The sequence below is a fragment of the Dasypus novemcinctus genome, chromosome 16, assembly GCF_030445035.2.
Source record: "Dasypus novemcinctus isolate mDasNov1 chromosome 16, mDasNov1.1.hap2, whole genome shotgun sequence".
NCBI lineage: Eukaryota > Metazoa > Chordata > Mammalia > Cingulata > Dasypodidae > Dasypus > Dasypus novemcinctus.
In genome coordinates this window covers 62,372,952-62,384,340 of record NC_080688.1, presented here as the reverse complement: position 1 = coordinate 62,384,340, position 11,389 = coordinate 62,372,952, and the positions used below count along the sequence as shown (strand labels likewise).

Here is an 11,389-nt window from a genome sequence, read left to right as displayed (position 1 = left end):
CTCCAGGGTGCCTAGGAGTTACCTCCTGAGAGCCTCCATGTTGCTCAAATGTGGCCAGTCTCGAAGCTGAACTCAGCATGTAAATGTATTGCCTTCCCCCCAGCGTGGGACATGACTCCCGGGGATGAGCCTCCCTGGCGCCAAGGGATTACTACCAAGTATCAGCTGATGATGTAACTAAAAAATGACCTTGAATAAAAGGGTCAACTCGGACCAGCAGAATATCTCAGTCTACATATAATACCAGGAGTTAAAAATGCTTTTTGACCTGAACAAAAGGGGGAAATGGAAAGGATAAATGAGTTTATATGGCTATGAGTCTCCAAAAAGAGCCAGGACGTTATCAGAGGGGTTGCCGTTATGCACACCTCAGCAGAGTCCAGGAGACAGATAAAGTAGATATAACCCCAGGTACTGGTTTTTCTGAGGGCTACAGAGACCCATAGGTTCTATGGTCATGGTAGATGGAGTTCAGTGCCATCTCAGTTGGCCCTACTTTGGAGTTTGTGTTTCTGTGTGATGGAACTGGACTCAGATGTGATCTTTGTCCACAAGCCTCTCCGGTTACTTTTACCGGAACTATAGTTGGTGCTGGGGTTTAATGTATACCCAGGGGACCTGAATCACTGGACTGACCATGTGATAGCCAGGCCCTGAGCCTCAACAGACTTGCAATTCCTACACTCTGGTTTATGGGACTTACCCCACTCAGCTAACATGGAGGTGAAGAAGGTCAACCATCACACCAGGGAGCCAAGAGTGCCTACAACTGAAAGCAGGAGAATTGCATTCAGCATCCATGTGGAATCTAAGCCCCCTCTTGATATAGATGTGGAGTGGACACAACCAATCTAAGGTTCCATACAGGAAAAGAGTATGGATTAGAGTGGACTTACTGATACTCTATTCATGAACTACTGTGATTGGTAATCGAAGAAAATGTGGCATTGGTGTGGAGAAAGTGGTCATGGTGGCTGCTGGGGGTAGGGAGTGGGAGGAAGAGATGTGATGTGGGGGCATTTTCGGGGGTTGGAGTTGTCCTGGGTGGTGCTGCAGGGACAGTCACCGGACATTGTATGTCCTCCCATGGCCCACTGGGTGGACTGTGGGAGAGTGTGGGCTATGGTGTGGACCATTAACCATGAGATGCAGTGGTGCTCAGAGATGTATTCACCAAATGCAATGAATGTCTCATGATGATGGAGGAGGTTGCTGTTATGGGGGGAGGAGAGGGGTGAGAGGGGTGGGGGGTATATGGGGACCTCATATTTTTTTAATGTAACATTAAAAAATCAAATAAAGACGAAAAAATTAAAAAAAAAAAAACATCAACTACATGCATTTGGCAAAAAGTAATTATATGGAAGATGGTGGCAGAGTAAGGAGGTGCTACAATCAGTTTCTGCTCCAGGGCAATTAGTAATCACCCAAAGCTACCTAAAACATCTGCCTGGGGGCTCTAGGAAACCAGAAGAGCATCCTGCAATATCCCTGAAAGAATGGAAGGAGGAGACTGCCCATCTGCAGAGAAGATTCATAAGCAAAGCACTCCACACCCCAGAGGTTGGTGCCCATCCTCCACAGGCAGCACAAGCCACTTCGGGAGCTATTCCACTGCTGGAATTGGACACTCCACTTCCCAAAATCAGGGGAGGAAAGATGACTGGGCACCAACTTCAGCTACTGATTAGTAAACTCAGCTGGCTAAAGTATAACCCTAAGAACAGCTGAAGTTTGAACCTGTCCAAGTCAGAAAGTGGCCAGTAGCTGCCATTTTAACTCTGCCCTCAGATAAGAGGAAGCATGACAGACTGAAAAATCACAGTGCTGGTAGGGATAGGCTTCATTCCATGCAGATCAGATTGCAGCTTGAGCCTAAGCCCCAGCACCACTGCTGGCAGGAAGGAGCCTGGCAGGACTTGCACCATCCTCTCTGGGAAAATACATGCCACACCATGGAGGCTGGTGATCATTCTACTCTGGCACTGCAAACTGCCTCGGGAGCAATGGTTGGAGCTGGAAGTTCCATTTCCCAAAAACGGGAGGGAGAGACGGCTGGCCACGGACTTCAGCTACTGATTAGGAAATACAGCTGGCTGAAGTATAACCCTAAAAATAGCTAAAGTTTGAACCTGTCCCAGCTGGAAAGAAGCTGGTAGCTGCCATTTTGACTTCACTCCCGACATGAGGGGAATCCGAGCTGATTAAAACTCACAGTGACAGTAGAGACCTACCTCTTTCACCCTGATTGGACTGCAGCCCTAGCCTACACTTCAGCCCCGCCTCTAGCAGGAAGGAGGCTGGCAGGTCCTGCACCAGCCTCTCCGGGTAACAGCAGGTACATTCAGGTAGCACAGACTGAATGATAAGAAGTCTATCAGGGTAACTGTGGTCATTTTGGACCCACATGGCATGGGCTGCCGCCCACACCTCAGCTCCATTCTGCCCAAGGCAAGGGAGGAAGGGGCATGAAGCTTCATCAGTCTCTCCAGGCAACGAGACTTTAGGCATGCACGACTTAGATTATTACACACAGCTGTGACTCTATCCTATCTCTGGCAAAGAGGAAAGTTGGGCAATGCAGGCAGCTTGAGCCTCCAGAGCTTACAGCACCAACTACATCCTTGGCTCCTCCTATACAACCAGCAAGGAAGAATGGGCAAGAAAGCCCTAAACTGGAGAGAGAAACTGCACCCAGAATAAATACACCTAGTAAGCCATATGCCAACATGCCAACAAAAAATTACAATCCAGCCCAGTTAAAGGAACAAGGTAAGACTCCATATGACATAAAGGAGTTGAAACAACTAATCATAGATGTTCAAACAAATCTCCTTAATAAATTAAATGAAATGGCTAAAGAGATTAAGGATATTAAGAAACTGGGAGACGACAAAGAAGAATTTGAAAGCATACATAGGAAAACAGGAGCTCTTACAGGAATGAAAGGCACAATAAATGGAATTAAAAATACACTGGAATCATATAATAGCAGATTTAAGGAGGCAGAAGAAAGGATTGGTGAGCTTGAAGAAATGGCCTCTGAAAGTGAACATATGAAAGAACTGATGGGGAAGCAGATTTGGCCCAATGGATAGGGCATCCGCCTACCACATGGGAGGTCCAAAGTTCAAACCCAGGGCCTGCTGACCCATGTGATGAGCTGGCCCACGTGCAGTGCTGTCCCCCGCGTAGAGGAGCCCCACACGCAAGGAGTGCACCCCATAAGGAGAGCCACCCAGTGCGAAAAAAGTACAGCCTGCCCAGGAATGGTGCCACACACACACGGAGAGCTCATGCAGCAAGATGATGCAACGAAAAGAGACACAGGCTCTGATGCCACTGACAAGAATACAAGCGGACACAAAAAGAACACACAGCAAATGGACACAGAGAGCAGACAACTTGGGGGGTGGGGAGGGGAGAGAAATAAATAAAAAATAAATCTTTGGGGAAAAAAAAAAGAACTGATGAAGAACAGAATGGAATGAATTGAACAAGGTCTCAGGGAACTAAACGACAGCAAGAGACATGGAAACATGTGTGTCATGGGTGTCCCCAAAGGAGGAGAAAAGTGGCAGAAGGAATATTTGAAGAAATAATGGTAGAAAATTTCCCAACCCTATTGAAGGACATAGATATCTATGCCCAAGAAGCAGAATATACTCCCACCCAAATAAATCCAAATACACCAACTCTGAGACACATACCAATCAGAATGTCAAATGACAAAGACAAAGAGAATTCTGATGGCAGCAAGAGAAAGGCAATGCGTAACATGTAAGGGATACCCAAAAGATTAAATGCCAACTTCTCATCAGAAACCATGGAGACAAGATGACAGTGGTATGATATATTTAAGATCCTGCAAGAAAAAAACGTCCAGCCAAGATTCTTATATCCAGCAAGACTGTCTTTCAAAAATGAGGATGAGCTTAGAATATTCACAGATAAACAGAAACGTAGAGCGTTTGTAACCAAAAGACCAGCTTTGCAGGAAATACGAAAAGGTGTGCTAGAGTCTGAAAAGAAAAGACAGGAGAGGCTTCAAGAGTCTAGAAATGAAGATTGTATCAGTAAATGTAGCTAAAAGTCTCCAAATAATGGTTAAAATAAAATAAAACCCAAAGGTCAAAATGGGTGAAATAATAACGCCTTTACAGTAATAACACTGAATGTTAATAGATTAAACTCTGTAATCAAGATGTAGACTGGCAGAATGGATAAGAAAATATGAGTTGTTTGTCTACAAGGGACTCATCTTAGACCCAAGGATACCAATAGATTGAAAGTGAAAGGCTGAAAAAGATATTCCACACATTCAGTTACTAAAGAAAAAAAAAAGCTGGAGTGCCTATACTTATATTAGATGAAATAGATTTTAAAAGACACTAGTAATGTGCAATCTGAGGAGGAAGTCAGGAAAAAATTATTCTATTTACAATAGCAACTAAAAGAATCAAATATTTAGGAATAAACTAATAACGTGAAGCACTTGTATTCAGAAAACTACAACTCATTATTAAAAGAAATAAAAAAAGACCTAAATGATTGGAAGAACTGTCCATGCTCACGGATTGGAAGACTAAATATCATTAAGATGTCAATTCTACCCAAACGTGATATACAGATTCAATGCAATCCCGATAAAAATTCCACCAGCATTTTTGAAATAAATAGAAAAACATGATTATCAAATTTTTTGGAAGGGTATGGGGGTCCCAAATAGCCAGGAACATCTTAAAAAGGGAAAATGAAGTTGGGAAGACTCTCACTTCCGAACTTTAAATCATATTATCTTGCTCAAGTGGTAAAAACAGCACAGTACTTGCATAAAGACAGACATACAGACAGGGAAACAGACTTGGCCCAGTGGTTGGGGCGTCCGTCTACCACATGGGAGGTCCGTGGTTCAAACCCTGGGCCTCCTTGGCCCGTGTGGGGCTGGCCCATGCGCATTGCTGATGTGTGCGGGGAGTGCCGCACCATGCAGGGGTGTCCCCCGCGTGCATGGAGTGCACCCGTGGGGAGAGCCGCCCAGCGCAAAGAAGGGTGCAGCCTGCCCAGGAATGGTGCCACCCACACTTACCGTGCCGCTGGCGACAACAGAAGCGGACAAAGAAACAAGACGCAGTGAATGGACGCAGAGAGCAGACAACCGGGGGAGGGGATGGGAATTAAATAAATAAATAAATCTTTAAAAAAAAAAAAAAAAAGACAGACATACAGACAAATGGAACCAAATTGACGGTTAAGAAACAGACCCTCGGTGGCGGACTTGGCCCAGTGGTTAGGACGTCCATCTACCACATGGGAGGTCCACGGTTCAAGCCCCAGGCCTCCTAGACCCTTGTGGAGCTGACCCATGCACAGTGCTGATGCGTGCAAGGAGTGCCATGCCACGCAGGTTTGCACCCCGTGAAAGGGAGCCCCACGCGCAAGGAGTGCGCCCTGTAAGGAGAGCCGCCCAGCGCGAAAGAAAGTGCAGCCTGCCCAAGAATGGTGTCGCACACACAGAGAGCTGACACAACAAGATGACGCAACAAAAAGAAACACAGATTCCCGTGCCACTTACAACAACAGAAGCGGACAGAGACGCAGCAAATGGACACAGGGAACAGACAACCGGGGTGGGGGGGGGGGGAGAGTAATAAATAAATAAATAAATAAATAAATCTTAGGAAAAAAAAAAGAAACAGACCCTCATATCTATAGTCAATTGATATTTAATAAGCCTGTCAAATGCACCCAGCTCGGACAGAACTGTTCAGTCAACAAACAGTGTTGAATTAGGTATCTGTAGCCAAAAGAAGGAAAGAAGAGGACCCCTATCTCATACCTTATACAAAAACTAACTCAAAATGGATCAAAAACCTAAATATAAAAGAAAGAACTACAAAGCTTCTAGAAGAAAATATAGGTAATATCTTCAAGACCTGGTGGTAGGTAGTATATTCTTAAAGGAGATAAGAGGACTGAGATGGACTACTGATGTTTAATATAAGTTTTGATTAACTTTCTTGTAAAAGTGTGAAATGTATAGAGTTGATGGTGAAACATTATAGTGAGTAACAGCTGGTTTATAAATCGGAATGTGGCTAAAAAGGGTAGTCTAGGGATGTAAATACCAACTGACAGAAAGCTAGAGAATAATCTAGGGACTGAATAACAGTAAACCCAGAGGTGGATAAGAACTGTGGTTGATGGTACAGATGCAAGAATGTCCTTTGTGAGCTAGAGCAGATGTACATCACTATTGCAGGGTGGCGGGAATGTGGAGAAGCATGGGAAAAACACAACTGGAGTGACCTATGGACTGTGGTTAAGAGTAATAATGTAATATTCATGCATCTAGGCCAAAGAAGTACTGTGCTGATAATGGCAGAGTATGGAAAAAGTATGCCAAATATACACAATGGACCTGGTAATAGTCTGACGATATTATCTCATCTGTAACAATTATTTAGAGGGTGTTTTATCAGAATCCTGCACATGTGCATGATTGTTTTGTAAGGTACAAGTTCTGTCATAAAAATATATTTAAAAAATAATAATAGGGTGGGTTTGGGGGAAAAACACCAAATATAAGATAAGGACTACAGTTAGTAGTAAGATTTTGACAATATTCTTTCATCATTTGTAACAAATACCTTAAACAATGCACAGTGTCAGTAGTGGGTTGAGGTATGGGACCCCTATATGATGTTATGCATGTTTGCTTTGTAAGTTCACAACTTTCACTATACACTTATTGTTACATATAATCATGTATAAATGTTATAATAATAATAATAGAAATAATAGGGTGGGTTGGGGGAAAAATACACCAAATGTAAGATACTTTGGTTGTGAGTAAGATTCTAAGGATGCTCTTTAATCATTAGTTAAAAATGTTTCACAACAATGCAAGGTATTTTTGGTAGGGTAAGGTATGATGGTATGATGTCCTTGTATGATGTTATGTATGTTTGTTTTGTAAGTTCACAACTATTACTATCCACTTATTGTTTATGTATGTGTGATATACTTCAATAAGTTTTTTTTTAAGTAATTATATGCAGCAAAACTGTCTGCCAGTCCCTTTAACAGGAGTTCTTCAGAGGGGCACTGAGATGGGAGTCCTGAATCTGCAGCTCCCTCACTCCTAAGTTTCCCACACACTTCTCAACATGCTAAATATGCATCTATTTAAACATGTTTGTTTCATAAACAATAGCCACTAAATATAGCTCAACTATTTTGTGAACCCAGAAAACCTAGTATACTCTATAAATGTCTTAAGGGATTTAAGAGAAAATACCCTACACATAAGTCAGCCTTATATGGTGACTTTACAACCTAATTAACTCTCATCCTCACTCCCTCACCCCCAGTATGTGATACAGCTCCACTTTATAATAGAAAAATAGGGCATAATCTTTAACCTCAAGAACTGTGACCTATAAAGTACAAACTTAACTGGTGGCTGAACGTGCAAGGAAAATAAACGCCTCACCCTACACAGGTAACGTTATGGAAGGCACCTATCACGATGTGCCATAGGTCATGACAGACAAAAACATTAAGCTAGATGGCCTACTAGTGATGGTTCAATTTATGGTAGACAACTAGAAGGCATTCAAAAATACCCCCCCCTTTTTTTTTCGAGGTACTGGGGACTGAACCCAGGACTTGTACGTGGGAAGCAGGTACTCAACCACTGAGGTATATCTGTGCTCCCAAAAAATCCTCTTATTGCTCTAACATGCCAAGCCTACTTTTTGTTTAATACAAATATAAGCATTTTATACTATGTACCTGGATTTGTTTCACATGGCCCTGTTCTCAACTGCTGATGAAAAGAGGCATTCTGATAACATTTTCTTAAAACATTTATGAAAATAGGAACATTCATGGCCACTGGAAACATTTATTAACTGTAAAACAATCCCATGTGGAGCCTATTTCATAATCATATTTGCATCATCTTTTAGTTCAATGAAAAGAGGCATTCCAAAAGGAATGTAACACCTCTGAAAGCCAACAGAGGGAGTAAGAGCTAAACCAACAAACTTTCAGTGTCATAAATTAAGCATGCTGAAAATACAAACAAAACAAACTGTATTTAAGCAGTTATATAAAATACCCTCAGAAATGAGGAATAAACCTAAGGTTCTAAATAAATAAAAATGAAAGTTGAAACTTCTAAAAGGAATTAAGTTATATACTATAAATAAAGATTTTTCTTAAAAGTTGAAGTATCTGATAATTAAAGTTCAAATGAAGTTAATGTCAATCCTTAAGCACAGGCATTCGGACATGCCAACTTAATATTTGAAAGTGGAAGTCACTGGATCTTTTCAAAGTACATAATACAACATTAGGCTGAAACGTAAATTTGTTAAAACGATCATAAAAATCTTGTTTCTTAAGGAAGTTGTGTGTGTAGCACAAATGAATCTAGACTGTTTATCCTGGTTTGAAAACATGATAATATCAATGGCTTTCAATATGATACATCAATCAAATAATTGTCTTCCACATTCTTTAAATTTAAATATTAACTGAGATTGCTTAAATAAGCAATCAGTATTGGGTCAAAAACAAATATGCTCAAATCAATCACAAAAAATTTGGCGTCAATTATAAAGAGAAACGTAACATTTAAAAGAAAATAAAGAAGAAAAAATTTAAAATAAAAAAACAAACAAAAAAATTATAAATAGACATGTTAGTTCATCACAGTATTTCCATACAATGGAAAATTATGTGGCCATAAGAAAGAGAAAGCCTTTCATATGCATCCTGTTAGAAGAACAAAAAAGGATACATTATACATATTTATATAAAGGGGAAAATAATATGCACAGAATCTCTGGATGGAAACATTTAAAAAATGGCAATGCCTTGGGAAGGAACAAGGGTGAATAAGGGAACAAGAGTGAAAGACTTTTTATTCAGTGCAAGTACAGGAGAACCTCGTTTTACAAAAACTCAACACACGGGAATTCAGGTATACTCAACTGGCAAATGAAAGAAAATAAAGGTAGAGAGAGAATTAAAATTTTTTAAAATTATTTTTAAGATTAGTTTACTTATTGTTACTAGAGTGTTTATTTACCTTACTTATAAAAAATGTGTGATAGGTATGTTTGTATAAAAATACTTATTCAATAATGGGGTTTGCTATGTGCCATTTTCTACTTATACGAAGGATCTTAGAACATATTGGTCATGTAAAATGAGGTCCTGCTATAATTTCTATTCAAAAATCCACTGACATCAAAGTTGTCTGGGAAAGGAAGTTATTCTTTTTTGGGTCATGACTCCAGACTACTTTTTAGACTAAATTCAGTCAAAGAATTCTATGAGGTACACCCCGTGAATTGGAATCTTGTTATAATTAATAAACTGAAGCCAAAAAAAAGTCACACACCGGGAGCAGAGATACAAGCTCCAAAACAACTCCCTTCAGTGGAATAAAAATGAAATGCCTAAAACACAGGGACATGTCATCATCTCAAACAACCAAATTTATTGCATATATTGGTTTTGGTCAGGGGGAAAATGTGGATTTATCTGATAAGTAAGGATGATGAAAGTGGTGTTGGGGTTGATGAAAGGACTAGGTGTGAAACAGTTGTAGGAAAGTGAAAGTGAAGAAACTATGTAAGCACAGTATAATATGATTTTCAGACAATAATAAAGACCCCCTTAAGGGTTGTAGCCATGAACTTAAAAGAGAGACTAGTACACATGGATGTGTTTTTCTACCTTCAAATTCAGCAGCAAGTGCAGAGGAGGGACAAGTTGGATTTAGCCACAACTGTAGATTTGTCAAACAAGTATTAATAGAACAAAGCAAGAATGAAAAGAGTAAGAGCAAGGAAATGATTTTAATTATCACATCAAGAGGGTGTAGAGTAGTGAAAATGTGGTAGGACCAATGGAATGGACATCCCAGTGCAGTGACAGAATGTTTGAGTCAAGGTATTATGGAAAGTTGCATTACAAAGACAGAAAGTGGTAAGTCAAAGAGTTGCTATGAATGAAATTGATTTTATGAAAGAGCTGCTGTTATTGGTAAATGACAAGAACAGTACCAGTCAAAAATGTTTTCTATGAATGGCTGTACATGTGTGAGAGAAGTGAAGAAATTGCAAGTGATAAGAAACTTACAGCAATTTGGACACTGTTGTGACATTCAAACAGCATTTCAATTTTCTAGTAACTGATTTTTACTTGAATTTATAAAAGAATCAATTGAGGAGAGAATGAAAATTTTTAAATTACTGGTCCTTCACAACAGAGAGTTTGAGAAATACTAATTAGTTTGACCATAAAGTTAAGTGGCTGAGGTAGGATAGAGGACAAAATCATTATGGGAAAGGAATTCAAAGGACTGAGAGGGGGGAGTAGATGTGGCTCAAGCAGCTGGGATCCCAACTACGATAAGGGAGGTCCCAGATTCGGTTCCCAGTGCCTCCTAAAAAAGATGAGTAAGACAGCAAGCTGATGCAACAGGCTGGCACGGTGAGATGACACAGTGAGATAACACAACCAAGAGACAGAGCAAGGAAATACAATAAGAGACACAACAAACACGGAGCGGAGGTGGCTCAAGCAATTATGCGTCTCCCTCCCACATGGGAGGCCCCAAGTTCAGTTCCTGGTGCCTCCTAAAAAAACAAAGACAAGCAGACAGCAAGTGCAAACAATGAACAGGGGGGAATAAATAAAAATAAATAAATCTTTTAAAAAAAAGAAAGAACTAAAGGGCTAGTGTTGAAAGGATCCTCTAAATGTATATTGAAACCACCAAGAATTAAGACAAGAGTAATAATGAATAAAATGATAGTATGCCCACGAACAAAAATTCTGGCAATATATAAAGTAATATGGGGGTAACATATATAATCTGATGTCATAAGATTCAAAACTGGGTTGTTTTTAAAGACAAGAAAAATTATCTGAAAAGCAGCAACAAGGAATGGGGAAGCTACTTATTGCCCCTTCCTCTGGAGCAGAGGATGAGTTCTGTGGGTGAAAAAAACAGCCAACACTTGAAAGATGAAGTAATGTCCTCAGGAAAGAGGAAGATCTCCATTAGTGTAAGAAGGTAAAGTTCAGAGAAGAGGCTGATTGAGAATACTGGTAATTTTACTGATAACGAAACATGAATTCCAGAGCTGTGAAACAAAACCACTACGCAAGAGAGAGGAATCAACCATCAGAGGAAATTCACCAACATAATCAGATGCCTAGACAAAAGCAAAGAATTATAAACCATACTAAGAAAAAGGAAGATATGGCCCAGTCAAAGCCTCAAATAAAAAACCCTGGCAAGACGTAGAACTTAAGACAACTAATCAAAGATACTCACAAAAATCTCCTAAAAAAGATAAAGGAT

At 40.2% G+C, this 11,389-nt stretch overlaps 1 protein-coding gene across 5 annotated transcripts in view; it reads right to left on the bottom strand.

Annotated features, from left to right (window-relative positions):
• Positions 1–11,389, bottom strand: part of ARK2N (arkadia (RNF111) N-terminal like PKA signaling regulator 2N) — a 109,372-nt gene that overhangs the window by 50,178 nt on the left and 47,805 nt on the right. For 2 of the 5 annotated variants that reach the window (XM_058277618.1, XM_058277617.2), the window contains exon 2: positions 704–769. The exons of the other annotated variants lie outside the window; for them this stretch is intronic. The gene's annotated coding sequence lies outside the window, so the exon portion shown is untranslated. The remainder of the gene's footprint in view (positions 1–703; positions 770–11,389) is intronic. 5 annotated transcript variants of the gene reach the window in all.